Below are 19,902 nucleotides of genomic sequence, written 5' to 3'. Positions count from 1 at the left end.
CATTATTTACCAGGCTGCTCCCTATCAAACAAATTTCCAGAAGCTTCCTGAGGCCTCTCTGAAGCCTCCTTAGGTACTAGGACATGAAAGCTCTAACACTGCTACAGGTTATGTTAGTAGGTTAAGTGTCTTATGATTTTTCTTCTTTAATTTCTCTGCTGTGTCTTGCTTTATTGTGGGTTTTAAAATAGTGATTTACTGGTTTTTGTTTGTTATGGGGGGGGGGAATAATATAAAAAGGAGAATTCCCTGGATGCTAAGATCCAGGTTTCCGGCAAGTAGTCTTTGGTGAGGGACCCCAGCAGAGATTTAAAATCACAAAATATGCAGTAGAGTAAAGTGCAGCAATACAGACTGTTAGACCGTTAATATATACCTTTCTAATTTCCTTCCAAAGTTTCCCACTTTCCCTAGCGTAGAAAAATATCATGTTTGGTAGGTTAAAAACGGTTTGCTTACAAATGCTTCAGAGGTCTGGTTCATCTGCTTCCCCGTATGTCAGTCTGAAAAGTTGCATCTGCAATAAAACTTAGTTGGTTACACAATGGTGAAAGTTCCTAAATGGTAGGTATAGGGACGCAAGTATGACTTGTAGAGCCACACAGCTAAGCTTGAGCAACCAGCTGAAACCTTTTCCCATGCTGAGTTCACAGGGCCGTCTTACCCATAGGCGCTAGGGGGGCACCCGGGTGCCGGGCTTTCAGGGGAACCAGGCCGAGAGTCCAGGGCCCGAGAGTTGAGTCCGGTGAAGAGCCCGCCCATCAGTCAGAGTGCCACAGTGGGATCTTCTGCTGCGGGTGGCTCTGCGCTGCAAGTTTGGGGGCAACCGAGCCAGCGAGACGCTGAGGCAGCCGGCCGGCTCCACCCTCCTGCGTGCCTGGGACTGGGCAACCTAGGGGGGCTCTGGGCAGATCTTTGGGCCCCATATGCTTAAGACAGCCCTGTGAGTTCATCAGGTAGACAGAGAGTAAATGATTACCTAGTTCCAAGGCGATGGGAAGAGGACAGCTTACTCTGTTAACCCCTTCATGCATTAATTAGATGTAAGCATGTTAGTTATATGATGCTGGTTATCCCCCAGTTTTAATGATGATTGTTTTCAAATTGTGGGTTTTCTTATTTTATTATAAGCCATTCTGACAGCATTGCTGAAGGGTGACCTAAAAATATAGTAAATAAATAGCCTCTAGGAAACTCACAATACGAGAGCAATGGCTACCCCTCTCTTAATTGGTCCTCAGCATCTCATACATAGAGATATATCACCTCTGGATGTAATGTTTCAGTTTAATTATTGTGACTGTTAGCCCTTAAAAGGCCTATCTTGCACGCCTGGTGCCATTTCTCCCGATAACAGAAAACAGTAGCCATTTCTGCATGTCCCAAATAAAGCTACTATTAAGAAAATGCATTACTGTACTTATATGGAATCCGACATAGTGATGTCATTGTAGCACGAGTGAGCAATATGGCAGGGTATTTATTCTACAATGTTTATTTAACAGACAATAACCATGTCTCCTTTTGCATTATACAATATGGGAATTGGGGACTGGCAATTTATTGTGTCAGACTACATCAGTGACCCAGCAGAGGCTTTGGGGTGTGTGTGCTTTGTTCCTTTAACAGAAAGCAGCATTTTAGAGACAAGAAATATTCATTAGGGGAAATTATGGCATTGTTAAAGGATTTGCTTTTAAGCTCACACGATCAGTCTGCTTAAAGTCAGCTTTCGCCTTAATTGAAGTTAATGGATCAATATAAATCAGTGTCAGAGGAGGATATGGTGCCCAGCTCACTCTAAACTGACAGCTGAAGTAGCCTTTTGCCTAAAAGTTATAACCAAGTATTATGCAGAGACACAAGGCACAAATTAGATTTAATTGATTACAGGACAAATAACTGTACCAAATAACTTCAGCTCCTCTTTTCATTTATTTGCTTGTTTGTTCATTCTTCATTATATTCCTTAAGGATTATTATATGCAATTAGGTGAGAACAGAAAAATGAGTTGGACATTTAGAGTCACTGATTACATGCTGGGTAAATCTCTTCCAGCAAAGAATCAGCAGACATTCTCACTTGCGAATTTCAGGCATCTCTTAGAGGACTCAGCTACATTAGTAAAAAACACACACAATGTTTTGGATGCATTATAAACATACAACACCAGATGGTGCCAGACAGCAAAAACATTTTCTATGTGATTGTCACATAGCGTTTTTTTCTTTTATTATAATGATTTAATTTCTGACTTATTTATAGCGTTTTTTTCCTGAGTGCAGATCCACCCAAAGACAGGCTTTCCAGCCATTTAATTCCTGATTAACCAGTCACTTTAATGATCATCTGTATTTTTTTAAAAAAACCCTTAAAATATATTTCATAGTGAACGTTGTCTTGATATTTTATAATGTGGCACAGAAATACATTTATATATCAATAATTCCCTACAATAAAATGGGATCCTTAATTATGCCACAGTGTGTTCCAGTGTCAATTTTCTACCCTAGTAATTTGCTCATTCTCTTAGTGTTTAGTTTCAAGTAATAGATTCATCTTTCTTAAAACAAAGAGATGTTTCTTAGTGAACTTGATCCAAACACATCTTACATGACAGGAATTTCATATAAAGTGCATGACTTCATGTGGGTTGTAACAGCCCCCTGAGACAGTTATCTCTGCTGCATTTCATATGTACATTTAAGGGCTAAAACTGAGAACAGTAACTGATTCTAGCTGAGGTCACTGCAGTCACTTGAATGAAGCTTGAATTCTACCTTTTATAACAAAGATCTCTTGCACACTTGTACACACTGGCAGAAAAAGATACAGATGCACAAAGTATAACCTCCTTCACCATTATGTTGTTCCCATCTTTAAAATCTGGACATCAAAAAAATTGTCAACAATTTCACAGTCATAGTATTGCAATCAAATCCACTTATTCATACGTAAACCAGCAGCGATTTCAGTGAAATCACTGACTATGAACAAACGTATGGCATGAGTTGTGGATCCATGCACTGAATCTTATTGCTGATTTTGATGTCTGTGGCATGGTTAGGACTGCCATATGTCTAGATTTCCCTGGACATTACCGGGATTTCTGAAATGCTTCGCTTTGTCCTGGATCTTAGGCAAAAATCTGTTTGCAACCTTGCGAACTCAGCAAACCATGGGAGTTTTGCTGTATAATGTTCCCACTGCTTTCATAGATCATGCCGTGTTGCAAAATTTGGGGTGGTATTCCACCAGTCAGTTCTTTCCCACTTGGGGGAACAGAAAAACACATGACCATAAAGGCTGGCAAGATGTCAAATGAGGTCTGCTGATGTAGCATTCTATGCCCACTGGTGTGAATAAAAGTGTGGCATGGCAGTATATTGATCAAAAAGATACAATGCAACAATGCAAGAGATAATGCAATGCAAAAAGAACATTAGAAACCCAAAAGGAAGCACTAGCCTTATAAAGTGTGTTCTCCTTAATAGAGAGCATGTGTTGCGCTGGGGTCTAGCAGGCCACCCCACTGCTGCTGGACAGATCTGTTTGGATGGCCACAGGCTACTGTGATTGGGTACTTGTGGTTCTGGGAAGATTTTGATGTTACCAATTTGTGGGTTGGGCTCAAAGGTTTTAAATATTGGACACACAGCTTTGGGCTTTCTCTTTTGCTGCGTGCACCTGATCACCCGCCCACCCTCCCTGAACTGGGGATTTTGCCCTTGACCTTGCTATGCCTGTCATGGGGCCACCTGCTTTTGGGGCAGGGGCCTGGTAGGAATTTTGTCCATTTGGCTGGAGCCATTTGGTTTTTGCCTAAATGTAAAGGTAAAGGTACCCCTGCCCGTACGGGCCAGTCTTGACAGACTCTGGGGTTGTGCGCCCATCTCACTTAAGAGGCCAGGGGCCAGCGCTGTCCGGAGACACTTCCGGGTCACGTGGTCAGCGTGACATCGCTGCTCTGGCGAGCCAGAGCCGCACACGGAAACGCCGTTTACCTTCCCGCTAGTAAGCGGTCCCTATTTATCTACTTGCCCCCGGGGGTGCTTTCGAACTGCTAGGTTGGCAGGCGCTGGGACCGAGCAGCGGGAGCGCACCCCGCCGCAGGGATTCGAACCGCCGACCTTTCGATCGGCAAGTCCTAGGCGCTGAGGCTTTAACCCACAGTGCCACCTGCGTCCCTGTGTAGCAAATCATAACAACTTGTAAGGTTTGCAGTTAAAAGGTAAAGGTAAAGGTACCCCTGCCCGTACGGGCCAGTCGTGTCTGACTCTAGGGTTGTGCGCCCATCTCACTTAAGAGGCCAGGGGCCAGCGCTGTCTGGAGACATTTCCAGGTCACGTGGCCAGCGTGACGAAGCTGCTCTGGCGAGCCAGCACCAGCGCAGCACACAGAAACGTCGTTTACCTTCCCGCTATAAAGCGATACCTATTTATCTACTTGCACTTAAGAGTGCTTTTGAACTGCTAAGTGGGCAGGAGCTGGGACCGAACGACGGGAGCTCACCCCGCCGTGGGGATTCGACCGCCGACCATACGATCGGCAAGTCCTAGGCGCTGAGGTTTTACCCACAGCATCACCCGCGTCCCAAGGTTTGCGGTTAGGCATTGGTTAAAAAAATTGGTTGGTGGAGGGGTAAGTGCCTACCCCTCCAATGCTGGTGTTGCAAGGGAATTCCATTAAAGGAATCTGGGGGCTTGCCATGCTTTCGTCCAAGTCCCTGGCATCGGGCTTGAGCTGCGCAAGCCTCTGGGAGCATGCGAGGAGAGGTGACGGTCTGGTGCCCAGCTTCATTTTCCCCCAATATTGTTTTCCCTGACTGGCTTCTGCTGGAATCCAGAAGTCAGTTCTGTCCCTGGACAGGGGGACAGATAGTTGGAACCAATGCCTAAGCAACCACTCACAGTTATGTATTTAAATAAAGTTGTGGCCAAAATTATGCCAAAAAACCTTAAACAAAAATTATGTGTGATATTTGAGTTATTGGGGTACTTGGGGATCTCAGCACGCAACCAGGAAAACTAACCCACAACCAGGAAAACTAACCCAATAATCCCTATATCTGAATGCACCCTCAGCTGAATGCCACCAGAAATTTCTTTTCTTTTCTTTCTTATAATAGGCTGAAGTATATAGTCTTGTTTAGGAGGCCAACTTAGTATTAGGGCACATAAAGTCCAGCCCAATAGTTCTTCCAAATGTTAGAGGCTCCAACCTCAGTCATGTTTTCCTAATGCTGTAGTGTTTTCCTTGAGCCTATCGAGTTTATAGTTATTCAGTGAAGGAATAAGCCTAACAGCACTGGTGGGGTCACACAATGGTTTTTGCAGGTTACCCACAAGCACTGTTTATTGCCTGATGTACTCCTAGTGAGACTTTGAATCTGACTCATCCGCCGTTCCTCATGCTGACTCAGGGTCTCTGTGGGATTGATGTTCTTAGCGCCTCAGGCACAGGTTGGATGTATTTGTGGGGTGGAATGGCTGGGTGAAGAAAATCTCCAGCCATAGATCCTTTTGTTATGTTCTAGCAGAAGCCGTTAAGTATGAAACAGACCACATCAATGGGATTCTTAGTGTAATGGGTAATGTCCACGGCCCTAATAAGGTTTCTTATATCCACTTATCATTATGTGGCCATTGGAGATTATGTTTTAATATTTTCAGATACCCAAACATGGCTTTAAATAACAAAGCCCTGCTAGTAAAAATCCAAAACATGCACACTCCTAATCTGTCTCTGAAATGACTCACCCTTGTAAATGTGGCTTTCTTTCAGATTTTAGAAGGCTGATGATTATTGCATTTTTTCCTGCCCAGAGTAAACCTACCTCATGCCCAAATAGGGATGGGAGAGAATTTTGATTTTGTTTGCATTTTAATAAGTAAATAGCTAATTCATACCTCTCAAACCAATATGGAAACTGAAACATGATAATCCTTCGAAATTCACAGTTCTCCATATTTTGTGATGCAGTTGTCCAATCCATATGTACAAAAATGTGTATATTAGGGGAAAGTGTGAATAAAATGCACACATTAGTGAAGATAGCATACAAAATCTTAGGGAAAATTGCTTGTGGCAACTGGCATACAGCTGCACACTGCCTCCAATACTGGAGCCATGATGGCTTGTAGTCATTGATAGCCTTATCAAGTTAAGAGAGACCTCTCAGAAAAAGCTACAGTAGCTATCATTTATCTTTGTTTGTATTTCCATTAATTGCAACCACATGTATCACACAACCCTCAAAGAACAATTAAAATGATGCTCAAAGTGTTGTTCTGCTTAAAGATAAGGTGCAGGGCACATAAATTATTTAATTATCTGTGTAAACAGATGCCATTAATCAACACAAAGGCATTTATAGGTTGGAAACCGTGTAATTATAGAAGAAATCCAGGAACTCTCATGTTTGGGATTACGTCATGACAACAACACCTTTGCCTTCTTCACTAAACGTAGTTAAATGTAATAGGAAGAGGAATTGTTTTCTAAAAAGAAAAATGCTGATTAGATTTTAAGAAGGAAAACAATAATTGTTGAGAAGAAAAATGATATCATCCTGCTCACTTGCACAATGAAGATGCCTCTCAGATGGAAAAATCTTATCTCGATCTTTCTCTGTAGATCAGCCTTCAAAGCATGTCCAATTTATAGAATTGTATTCTATAAATAGTCTGAGACTCCTGGACTGCAGTGGAGTTGCTAGAAGTTAAGCCAATTTAGATCTGCACAGAGATAGCCAAATGTGAGCTTCCTGATTGTTACTGCGGATACCTTTTGGGAATCTGCGCCTGTAATGTAGATGGAGGAATGAGAGTTACCTATGGTGAGGGTGCCCTTGGCTATATCCAGTGCTTTTTTTCCTCTAAAAATGTTTAGGTAAAGGTAAAGATAAAGGTACCCCTGCCCGTACGGTCCAGTCTTGCCAGACTCTAGGGTTGTGCGCTCATCTCACTCTAGAGGCCGGGAGCCAGCGCTGTCCGCAGACACTTCCGGGTCACGTGGCCAGCGTGACAAAGCTGCATCTGGCGAGCCAGCGCAGCACACGGAAACGCCATTTACCTTCCCGCTGGCAAGCGGTCCCTATTTATCTACTTGCACCCGGGGGTGCTTTCAAACTGCTAGGTTGGCAGGCGCTGGGACCGAACGACAGGAGTGCACCCCGCCGTGGGAGTTCAAACCGCCAACCATGCGATCGGCAAGTCCTAGGCGCTGAGGTTTTACCCACAGCGCCACACGCGTTCCTAAATGTTTAGGTGTACTCTTATTTTGACTCAAGAAAAACCACCATTTTATAGTTCAAATGGGGAAAAATAAATACAGTAAATGGACAAAAGTACAAAGATTCATAAAATGTTTAGGGGTATGCGTCCCCCTAGAAAAAGTACTGGCTATATCAACCACTGGATATTATTCTCCAGTGATGTCAACATATATGGCAATGCTATAGCTCTGTAATGCTGCTGCAGATGTTTTAGCGCTGCAAATGACTGCTCTGAAACACTTCTAGTAAAGTCAATCAGCAAATAACTACTTTCACTCAAGTAATCATGATTGCATTATAGAACAACAGAAAAGAATTAAATATAAGCTATCTGGATTGGAGACAATGTACCTTTCGTAGTGCAGCCTCAGTCTCATTGTGTCATGTCCCATGTGACCTCTGAGTGACCTCTGAGAACTGAGCGGTGCAGAGGGACACATCTCACGTTTTTTGGACACGGTGGTGATAATGAGTTCCTTAAACTCGAGGGCTGCGTTGTGGAGTCTAGAAGTCCCAAATTGTCTCCATATGGATCACCAACAGTGGTTCCCATCAGTTTGCAAACCGCTATTGACTATGGAGAATTATGATTTCCCACTACAGCAGAAGTGCAGTTGAGAACACCTGGAGAGCGGTGGTGGCGGTTCCTGCTGTGGTGGGTCTCCTTGCCATGTCCTCTAGTTCACACTTTCTCCCAGCCAGCTCTCCAAAGTCTCCTGCCAACTTCCACCTTCCGCAACAAACATGTGATTGCTAAAACTTTCCAAAACCCCCACTTCCTAAATCATCCACTTTTGTTCCTGAAATGAAGGCTTGAAATAGCAAACACAAGACAAACTATTAGGCTCCTCCACAATTCATTTCCATTTGGACAACTCCACTTTTCCAAGAAGATGCAGACATAAGTGAATATGAAAATACAAATAATGGCAATGTAGATAAAGGCGGTAATAGAAACAACATTTCAAGTGGATCCTTCCAGTGTGGGCATTTAGCAATAGTGCTTTGATGTAAATTTAGCTCCCAGCTAATAACACTGCAAAAAGTCTTATATCATATTGTGGGAGGTTCTGAATGCTTAGCTTGCTTGAAAATCAGAGAGTATTATTAAAATGCTTTGAGTGGGAGCAAAGACCTTCTGAGATTCTGGCCTTCCTTATAGAAGCTATGTAAATGGATATCGGACTTCTTTTGATGAATGGAGGCTTAGCAATAAAACTTCTATCAACAAAACATGAATGAAATGATCAGGTACAAATGTGTGGGTTTAAAATTATGCTTCCAGTTTGTAATTCAGGCACCAAGGCTCAAATTCACTATAAATACAAGTTAGGGGCCTGTCAGGCATTGCATGGAGAGCCCTAAGCGGTTGGGAAATCTCCATCCTCCTGTATCGTGTAATGGAGCAAGACGGAGTGGAACAGAGGACAGAAAGATACATATTTACCTTCCCATCCCTGTGCTAAACCCTTGAATTATGCTTATTATCATTAAAAAATCTTTACTCAACTTGCATAAAGCCAATAAAAATTCAACAACCTCATCTGAGCAGTGTACAAAACATGAAAAAGGTCCAGGAAACCTTGGGTAAACATATGATTTAAGCAAGTGTTTTAAACAGGAGCTACATTTTCCATGATGCTGAGAGCAGGTGATAACCTAAGCAAAGGAGATCAGCTCATATCCTCATCCCTGTTGTTCAGTCTGTTCTTAAGGCTGCAGGTCTTGACGCATGTTAGTGACATTATCAGCTCATGCCAGGGGGAAGCAATCCTCCAAACATATTGGACCTCTTTTAGATCTGGGTGATTTCATTATGTCCAGGTCTGAAATGGAAGCCCAGAGGGCCCAGGCCCCAATTTGGTACCATGTTCTGGATTTGGGGCCTTTTCTCTAGGGCACTACATGACGAAGAGGTCGCTAAAGCCCTGCCCTTTTGTGTGTCATACATTCAGTTCTGTGACTTGTTCACTGATAAACCATGTTTGCTGCAGCTAATAGGGCTTCATGGTTCACCTGCTTTTCTATGAGCTGTGTCAATCTGTAGCACCCTGCTTGTGGTTAACGCTTAGCTGGAATGAAATATTCAACGCAGCAATAGAGAAATTAAAATAGTAATTTATTTGTCAGACAAATAAATATGAGGCACAGTGGTATATGGTTACCAAGCTCTGGCCTGGCCTCTTGCCATTCTGGCCAGCACTTATATTTCCTTAATCCAGCCCCCTTGCTCCTCCTGTGGCTGCCTCTGTCCAATCAGCCTGGTTGAAATTCCTATTGGCTGTTTGCTAGAGCCAATCACAAAAGATACACCCATTTCCTTCTTGCCCTTTTATGGAAATCAAAAAGCTATATATTCTTCTATCTATAAATGACAAATAAGTAGTAATATATCTTACATGTGTCTCAACAAGGAATCTTAATTACCAGCTCACCTCTTGCCCTCCTTGCCCTATTGCCTTCCAAAACAGATAATTAATCTTGAATTTTTATCTTATGCATGTCAAGGATTGAGTTCACATCAACATTGAGAGATCTCCTTCATTTGAAGGTTTCTAAACAAAAGGCCTGACAACCATATATCAGGAGCGCTCGATTGGCGTCTTCTGTCTGGCAAGGGGGGGCTGGTGCCTGACTTAATTTCAGGATAGTTACAACTCTTACAACTATATGAAATAGGAATCTAGCAGTTCTTAAATCCTTTGCATAATTATATTTAAGCTAATATATTTAATACATAAACAACCTTTTAAAAGGAAAAGAAATCTTAAAAGGATCTTAGTTTAAGAAACAAACAGCTTTAGAAAAGATTTCCCAGAAAATGTTCTGTTTCTACCAGCTAGATGCTTTTTCACTGCTCTTGACCTTCTTAACCTTAGGAAGAAGATATGGCTCATTTTACTATTTATCCACCCTTAATTTGTAGGGTCAGTGTAACCTTGGCTGTCAGCCTGTAATTCCCTTTTTACGACTTTGAGAATTGTTTTCTGCTATAAATCAGGGGGGCCCCTTGTCTAGGAGTAAAACATCTTGTCAAGGTTTTTAGGCAACTGGTCTTCTAAGACTGGTCTTTTAAGATACAGGCCCTGATTAAACATATAAGCTTTAATAAAAATGCAGGCTTATGATTAGATGCCTCATTCCCCCCTTTCAAGCTCAAGGACCTTCATCCCAAGTGTCCTTGATAGCTTGACCTTCATCATATTCCTGAGGTAAAGCTCTGTATAGGGCCATGATATGAGGTAGAGTTTCATTTGAAATCATCTTGCTAATTGTACTTCTAAAACATGAAATGATACATGGCACCATACATAAAACCATTATTACTACTGTCAAGAAAAACAAGCAAGACAATAGTATCCCTTTGAGTCCTGCGACATTAGGTAACCAATTGGTGAGCCATCCCATATCCCATCCTTCCCATGTTTGTACTGGGACATGTGCTATATTCTCCATCTTTGTGGCCAACACACGGATTGCCTCACCATTATCAGAAATGTTAAAGCAACAGGCATTCCCTGTCAAGTTCAAGACTCCACATAGGCCTCCCTGCCTGGCAAGTACATAATCCATTCCCATTTTCAGCTGCAAAATGGCGGCTCTACTTTCATCCAACTGTTGTGCAATAAGTCTCAAACTCTGGGCCGTTGCATTGGTTACAAGTTCCACTACTGCTTGCAATCGAATTATTCTGTTTAGATTATAAATAGGATCCCGTGCCCCTTGTATGAGCTCACCAGGATTCCATGAGGCAGGATCATAATAAGCTATAATGCGCTCTGGTGGCCAATCATCAGTACCGCTCCAACTTTGGGTACTTCCTCCTGCTATATGAGAAATGTCAGCGTTTCTTCGTGTACGCTTGGCCGAACTAGTGGGCATAATCCACATTGGTGGTAATACCCATCCCAAGAAACAAGTCCCACTCCATTTGGAAGGGAGTTTCTTGTATGCCCATTCTCCACATATCCACCACAACCATCGGGTCTGAGGTTTTTGGTACGTGGAGTGCAGAAGGCGAAATATCAAAAGGGGTAGAGAGTTCACAGTGCAGTATGTTAGATTGCCTTCTGTCACAGTTATGTTCCATACGATTTTCCATGCATGAATAAAAGGAGGTGCACAGGGCAAGGTATTCCGAGTTCGATACGTAGTACCGTTTGCCCAGGTTTGACTATTCTTAATATAATCCCAAGTATAGTGGCAATGAGAAGAACCTATCATGGTAGGATCAGCTGCATCTGATGATTTATGCACACAGAATTCCCCTTGCACAGGTATAACTCGTATTGGTTTAGTTGAGTTCCATCCGGGGAAATTCTGTACTTCTGTTTGGTGTGGCATTTCGCTTACCATACCAATGGCATTTAATGGTATCGGTAATAAGGGCATACCTCCCTCTGAATCATCTGGCCCAAGAGAGCAAACAAGGCAATTAGTCCTATTTGCAACATTGGCTACCATCTCAGCTAAGCCTACCCACATATTGTGGTCATGGTGGAATCCATATTTAGCAAATTTGGTCAGATTCAAGGACCCTTCCCCTTCCCAAGGGATCAGGATTAATAATAAAATCATGTTGATGTCTAGCATATGCATTCCTTCCACAAAAAATTACCTTATTGTGACAGCAAATAAATATTAGCCCCAATATAATTCCCCCAGTGACAAAAATGGGGAACCACCAAGACCAAAACATATATCCCGAGGATCCCCAATGAGTAATATCCCTTATAATTGTTCCACAAGGGGGCAGTCAATCAATTGTATAAGAGAATCTTCCCGTCCACAGTCACTGGTTCAGACGCTCCTCAAGCTTCAGGCGTGCGCAGGTCAGCCAGCTTCCAGGTTGTGGCTGCAGCAGGCCGGTCGTCTAATGTTGCCCGTGACCTAGCCCGTTCCCGGTAGGGCTAGATACAGGGGTTTTTGGAGAGAGTTAGTTTTAAAGGATTAGAGGGGTCACCTTTGCACGTCCAACTGCCTTCAGACTTCTTCAAACGAGAGTGATGAATCCAGGGGGTCACCTCAGCTACCTTCACTGCTGTTGGAGTAGAGAGCAAGACGGTGTAAGGTCCACACCACTTAGGTGCAAGTGGATCGCGTTTCCACTCTTTCACCCATACGCTATCGCCAGCCTGGAACTGATGAATCGGCTCGGCAATGCTGCACGGCGTGCGCTCGAGGGCCCACCTGTTAAGAGAAACAAAAACACGGGAGAGAGATTGCACTTGTTCCTGTGTCACATGGTCTCCTATTTGTTTAAGGTCAGCTGGAATATCCTGAACAAAGGAGGGTGGCCTCCCATACAGGAGCTCAAAAGGTGACAACTTAAGTCTTTTTGTGGGTGCACACCGAACACGAAACAGTGTTATGGGTAACACATCTACCCATCCCAATCCCGTTTCCTGGGTTAATTTTGCCAATTGGGTTTTCAGAGTCCGATTCATTCTTTCAGTTTTCCCTGAACTCTGAGGCCTATATGCTGCATGCAGTCTCCATTTCACTTGTAGGACTCGACATACTTCTTGTACTACTTGATCAATGAATGCTGGCCCATTATCACTTCCAATGCATCTAGGTAATCCAAACCTCGGGATCAATTCAGTGAGGAGTCTCTTAGTTACCTCTCGTGCCTTTTCAGTTCGGGTGGGAAAAGCTTCAACCCATCCGGTAAAAGTATCTACAAACACAAGGAGATACTTGAATCCCTTAGAAGGGACCAACTCTGTGAAGTCCACAATTAGGCTTTCCATGGGGACGTATCCCACATGCTGAATTCCAGGAGGTTGTACCGGTCCCTGCCTGGGATTGTTTTTAGCACAAAGAACACATTTCTGTGAAATGCAAGTTGCTAATTGTGATAGATTAATAATATACAACTTCCGACTGAGACTCTCTCTGGTTGCAGTACCGCCAAGGTGAGTAGATTCATGATAATTTCTTACAATTGTGCCTGCTAGATGATGAGGTACATAAATCCTATTGTCCGGCAGGATCATCCAACCGTCCTTCACAACCGCTCCTTCCTGTTCAGCCCACTTCCTCTCTTCTGGGGTATAGTGAGGTTTAACTTCTTCTGGAACTACCTCTGGTATGAGGGCTGCTATAAATCCTCCCACAGGCTTTTGGGCTGCCTCTCGGGCTGCTTTGTCAGCAGCATGATTTCCTCTGGTTATTGGATCCCTTCCTCGTCCATGACCTTTGCAGTGCATTACAGCAATCTGTTCTGGAGCCCATACTGCTTCCAACAGGATTTCTACTTCAGGTCCATATTTCAAGGCCTTCCCGTGGGCTCCGATTAGACCTCTTTCTTTCCATAGAGCTCCATGTGCATGCAGGGTTAAGAAGGCATATTTAGAATCAGTATAGATGTTTGCCTTACATCCAGCTGCCAATTGCAAAGCTCTAGTTAAACCTATAAGTTCAGCTTTTTGTGCTGAGGTGCCAGCAGGCAAAGCTTCAGCTTCCACAACTTCCTCATTAGTGACCACAGCATATCCTGCTCGTCTGGCACCTTCATGCAGGTAACTGCTACCATCAGTATAATATACAACATCTGGATTTTTCAATGGCTCATCTTTCAGATCGGGTCTACTGGAATAAACTTCATCCATTATTTGGAGACAATCATGTGATTCTTCATCATCTACCTCTGGTAGGGGCAGCAAAGTCGCTGGATTGAGCATATTCACTACTCGTAGATGAATCCTGGGATTTTCACACAATAGGCCTTGGTATCTAGCCATTCTTGGGTTCGTTAGCCAATAACTACCCTTATATTCCATGAGTGTCAGAACAGCATGAGGTACATTCACATACATCGTCTGGCCAAAGGTAAATTTATCAGCTTCTTTGACAAGGCTTGCAGTGGCCGCTACTGCCCTTAGGCATGGAGGCCATCCTTTTGCTACTGAGTCCAATTGTTTAGACAAATAAGCTACTGGACGGTTCCAACTTCCTAATCTCTGGGTCAGGACTGTCGCTGCAATCCCATTCTGTTCATGTACATACAGCTGAAAGGGTTTTTCCGAATTAGGCAATCCAAGGGCTGGGGCCTCCATAAGTCGTTGTTTGATAACTAAAAAGGCTTGTTTCTGCTCAGGTCCCCATACAAATGGGTCCTTTTCTGCACCTCGAGTGCTTTCATGTAAGGGCTTGGCCAGACTGCTGAAATCAGGTATCCATAGTCTACAAAACCCTGCTGTTCCCAGGAATCCTCTAAGTTGTTTTCTTGTGGTAGGTTCCTTGATAAGGCAAATAGCTTCTTTCCTCTCTGGTCTCAATGCTCGTTGTTGGTGTGAGATGTCAAAGCCCAAATATTTGACCTTTTCTAAACATAACTGTGCCTTTTTCTGGGAAACTCGGTAGCCAGCTTCCCAGAGCAAGTGGAGCAGTTCCTCTGTCCCTTCTTTACAGGTATCAAAATCCTTTGCCGCTAGTATAAGATCATCCACATATTGCAGAACCACCTTTTCTCCCGGTATTGAGGGGTAACTTGTTAGATCCTTCGCCAAGGCAGTGCCAAATAAAGTTGGGGAATTTTTGAATCCCTGGGGCAATCTTGTCCAGGTTAGCTGGCCTTTTGTTCCTGTCAAAGGGTCTTCCCACTGGAAGGCAAATATAGGTTGGCTCTGTGGTGCCAGCCGGCAACAGAAGAATGCATCTTTCAAGTCCAATACAGTAAAAAATGTTGCTTCTGGTGGGATCAAACTCAGCAAGGTATATGGGTTTGGTACATTTGGGTGCAAGGTCTCGATAGCCTGGTTTACGAGCCTCAAGTCCTGTACTGGCCTGTATTCATCTGTCCCAGGTTTTCGAACAGGCAAAAGGGGTGTGTTCCATTCTGATTGGCAGGGCTTAAGCAGACCATATTTTAATAAGCGGTCCAAATGTTTCTGGATGCCCTCTGCTGCTCGCCGGGGTAAGGGATATTGCTTTACAGATACAGGGGTAGCCATAGGTTTTAGGGTTACTACAATTGGAGCTATATTCTTAGCCATTCCTGGTGGGCTATTTTCGGCCCATACTCCTGGTGGCACCTGTAGAGTTCGGAGGAGCTTGTTTAATTCTGTATCTAATGTGGGTTGGACTTGCAAGGCTGACATTAGGCGCCATGATTGTTCCTTAGGTACTGAGAGGGTAATTATTCCTGCTGCTTTTGATGGCAGTTTCATTTCTGGACCTCGAGGAGTGAAGGTGATTTGGGCCTGCAATTTGGACAGCATATCTCTGCCTAAGAGAGGTATTGGACACTCAGGTATATACAAAAACTGATGGGTTAAACGATGTCCCCCAATCTGGCATTCCAAAGGTTGGAGGAAAGATCTCTTAGCTGACTGTCCAGTGGCACTTTTAATGACTACACTTTTGGATGCCTTTTTCTGCAATAGTTCTGGGAGTACTGAGTATTCAGCCCCAGTATCAATCATAAAGTCTATTAAATGGCTCCCTAATTGAATCGTGACCGTGGGCTCCTGGAAGCCTAACTTTATGGAGTCCGGTCGTTCCTAGTCTTGGGTAAAATCCTCTTCTGCCAGTCCAATGAAATTGTCTCTACTCCGTCCTTGTCCAGGTCTCTGATATCTTCCATCTCGGATCATTCCCCGTCCCCGTCCCTGGTTTCTTGGGCCGGAGCCTGGGCCTGGGCCTGGACCTGGGCGTACTTCTTCCAACCTCAAGGGTTCAGGACACTCCCGCTTCCAGTGACCCTCCTTCTTGCAATTTGCACATTGATTCCTTCCCAGTGGTGGATTCTTTCCCCGTCCTCTCCCTCCATTTAAGGGGCGGTAATCTTGCTTCACTGCTGTGGCTAGCATTACCATCTTTTCCTTCTGCCACTTCTTCTTCTCTTGTTTCTCAGCCTCATCCCTATTCCGATAAACTCGGCGTGCAATGGCCATAATTTGGCTCATCAGCATCCCTTCCCATCCTTCTGATTTCTGAATTTTCTTACGAATGTCAGAAGCGCACTGGGCCACAAATGTAGCAGTAATCATTCTGCTGTTTTCAGGGGCTTCAGGGTCAAAAGGAGTCCATATACGATAGGCTTCCTGCAGCCTCTCTAAAAAGTCTCCCGGACTCTCATTTGGTTTCTGTTCTACTTCTGAGACTTTAGACATATTAGTGGGCTTCTGGCATGCCCTGCGGATACCTTGCACAAGTGTCTGGCGGTAGGTGGTAAGTCTGGCCAGGTGAATTGCATTGTTTGGATCCCAGTTAGGATCTTCCAAGGGAAAGTTGTCCTGAAGATGACGATCAATATTAAAAATATTTCCCACTCTGGCCTGCTCACGCAAATATATCTGTGCCTTTTCAATTATGTCTCTCCTTTCCTCAGTGGTGAAAAGAGTATTTAGGAGCTGGCGACAATCTGTCCAAGTAGGACTATGAGTATTTACTATTGAAGTCACCAAGTCCATCATAGCCTGAGGTTTTTCTGCGAAAGATGGGGTGTGTGTTTTCCAATTCATCAGATCCGTAGTCGTGAATGGAATATATTGCAGGGTCGAAGTTCGAGGTGGCCGTGGTCCGGGTTGCCCGTTAACCAGCACAGGCTCCTCAAGTGCATCAAATACTCTTCTAAGAGGGGCTACTACGTGACCTTTTTCTTCACTTTGCTCTAGGGGCCTCAAATCATAGGGGATAGTATTTGTCCCAAGGCGTTCTTTTAGCAGCTTTATACGCCTGGCTGTATTGCTTGCTGACCGATCAAGGTCTCCCTGTAACTTCTGTAATATTTCTCTGGGACTTGGATGTACAGGGGTTTGGGGTAGGCAATCAGTTGTTCCACTAAAGGAGACTGTAGATGGAGGTCTATTAGGAGTCACAGGTGGAATAACCACTTCTGCTTGGGCTTTATTATAGGACTCCAATGCCTCCTGAAGATATTTAGGAATCAAGCTCTGTGACTCCACCCCCATTATTCATTCCAGTTTCTTGCCTTGGGGTTACAACTGGTGGAGTGTTTGGATTAGGCTCCCCTCGGCGTGGCGCATAGGGTGGAGGTGGAAGCACCTCTTCCTCTGGTCCCTCAAAAATGGGTTTGAGTTTATTTGGCAAGATTCCTTTCCTAGCTTCGGCTTTTACAGCCAATAATTTGCATCGTTTGACTTTGCATTCCCTTATCCATGGAGGATTTTTATTTAATGTGCTCAGCCAAGAATCTATATATGAAAATTGTTCTGGGCACCCTCCAGTTTCTTTGGTGATATCAGACCAAAGTTTGCTTACTAAATTTATATCAAAGGTTCCCTGAGATGGCCATCCAGTATTGTATTTCGGCCATTCTAATTCACATAACGTTCTCAAGCGCTCTGGCGTCATTTTGACTCCATATGCCCCTGAGAAGGCTTTCTTAAAATTATTTAACATACATTCAAGAGGTGTATTTCCCCCCTTTGAACCCCCAACTCCCATTGTATGGCCCTGTGAAGTATCCACTCAGTCACACATACACACGCTTTGTGAGATTCCTTGCCCAGATGGAGTCGCCTCACTGGGAACCGAAGTACTACTCACTCCACACTCAGGTCAGCTACAAATTGCTCTGTACTTTCTCACACATACAATGCGCTGGATACTTCACCACACTCCACTTTTGTTCCTGAAATGAAGGCTTGAAATAGCAAACACAAGACAAACTATTAGGCTCCTCCACAATTCATTTCCATTTGGACAACTCCACTTTTCCAAGAAGATGCAGACATAAGTGAATATGAAAATACAAATAATGGCAATGTAGATAAAGGCGGTAATAGAAACAACATTTCAAGTGGATCCTTCCAGTGTGGGCATTTAGCAATAGTGCTTTGATGTAAATTTAGCTCCCAGCTAATAACACTGCAAAAAGTCTTATATCATATTGTGGGAGGTTCTGAATGCTTAGCTTGCTTGAAAATCAGAGAGTATTATTAAAATGCTTTGAGTGGGAGCAAAGACCTTCTGAGATTCTGGCCTTCCTTATAGAAGCTATGTAAATGGATATCGGACTTCTTTTGATGAATGGAGGCTTAGCAATAAAACTTCTATCAACAAAACATGAATGAAATGATCAGGTACAAATGTGTGGGTTTAAAATTATGCTTCCAGTTTGTAATTCAGGCACCAAGGCTCAAATTCACTATAAATACAAGTTAGGGGCCTGTCAGGCATTGCATGGAGAGCCCTAAGCGGTTGGGAAATCTCCATCCTCCTGTATCGTGTAATGGAGCAAGACGGAGTGGAACAGAGGACAGAAAGATACATATTTACCTTCCCATCCCTGTGCTAAACCCTTGAATTATGCTTATTATCATTAAAAAATCTTTACTCAACTTGCATAAAGCCAATAAAAATTCAACAACCTCATCTGAGCAGTGTACAAAACATGAAAAAGGTCCAGGAAACCTTGGGTAAACATATGATTTAAGCAAGTGTTTTAAACAGGAGCTACATTTTCCATGATGCTGAGAGCAGGTGATAACCTAAGCAAAGGAGATCAGCTCATATCCTCATCCCTGTTGTTCAGTCTGTTCTTAAGGCTGCAGGTCTTGACGCATGTTAGTGACATTATCAGCTCATGCCAGGGGGAAGCAATCCTCCAAACATATTGGACCTCTTTTAGATCTGGGTGATTTCATTATGTCCAGGTCTGAAATGGAAGCCCAGAGGGCCCAGGCCCCAATTTGGTACCATGTTCTGGATTTGGGGCCTTTTCTCTAGGGCACTACATGACGAAGAGGTCGCTAAAGCCCTGCCCTTTTGTGTGTCATACATTCAGTTCTGTGACTTGTTCACTGATAAACCATGTTTGCTGCAGCTAATAGGGCTTCATGGTTCACCTGCTTTTCTATGAGCTGTGTCAATCTGTAGCACCCTGCTTGTGGTTAACGCTTAGCTGGAATGAAATATTCAACGCAGCAATAGAGAAATTAAAATAGTAATTTATTTGTCAGACAAATAAATATGAGGCACAGTGGTATATGGTTACCAAGCTCTGGCCTGGCCTCTTGCCATTCTGGCCAGCACTTATATTTCCTTAATCCAGCCCCCTTGCTCCTCCTGTGGCTGCCTCTGTCCAATCAGCCTGGTTGAAATTCCTATTGGCTGTTTGCTAGAGCCAATCACAAAAGATACACCCATTTCCTTCTTGCCCTTTTATGGAAATCAAAAAGCTATATATTCTTCTATCTATAAATGACAAATAAGTAGTAATATATCTTACATGTGTCTCAACAAGGAATCTTAATTACCAGCTCACCTCTTGCCCTCCTTGCCCTATTGCCTTCCAAAACAGATAATTAATCTTGAATTTTTATCTTATGCATGTCAAGGATTGAGTTCACATCAACATTGAGAGATCTCCTTCATTTGAAGGTTTCTAAACAAAAGGCCTGACAACCATATATCAGGAGCGCTCGATTGGCGTCTTCTGTCTGGCAAGGGGGGGCTGGTGCCTGACTTAATTTCAGGATAGTTACAACTCTTACAACTATATGAAATAGGAATCTAGCAGTTCTTAAATCCTTTGCATAATTATATTTAAGCTAATATATTTAATACATAAACAACCTTTTAAAAGGAAAAGAAATCTTAAAAGGATCTTAGTTTAAGAAACAAACAGCTTTAGAAAAGATTTCCCAGAAAA

The 19,902-nt window shown here is 43.4% G+C and overlaps 1 protein-coding gene across 1 annotated transcript in view; it reads left to right on the top strand.

Annotated features, from left to right (window-relative positions):
- Window positions 1–19,902, top strand: part of LOC307224875 (cadherin-related family member 4-like) — a gene marked incomplete at its 5' end in the record, with an annotated part of 87,036 nt that overhangs the window by 48,266 nt on the left and 18,868 nt on the right. The window lies entirely within an intron of this gene.

The sequence above is a fragment of the Podarcis cretensis genome (assembly GCF_951804945.1).
Source record: "Podarcis cretensis genome assembly, chromosome: 10".
Lineage (NCBI taxonomy): Eukaryota > Metazoa > Chordata > Lepidosauria > Squamata > Lacertidae > Podarcis > Podarcis cretensis.
This window is presented reverse-complemented; position numbering and strand designations above follow the sequence as displayed.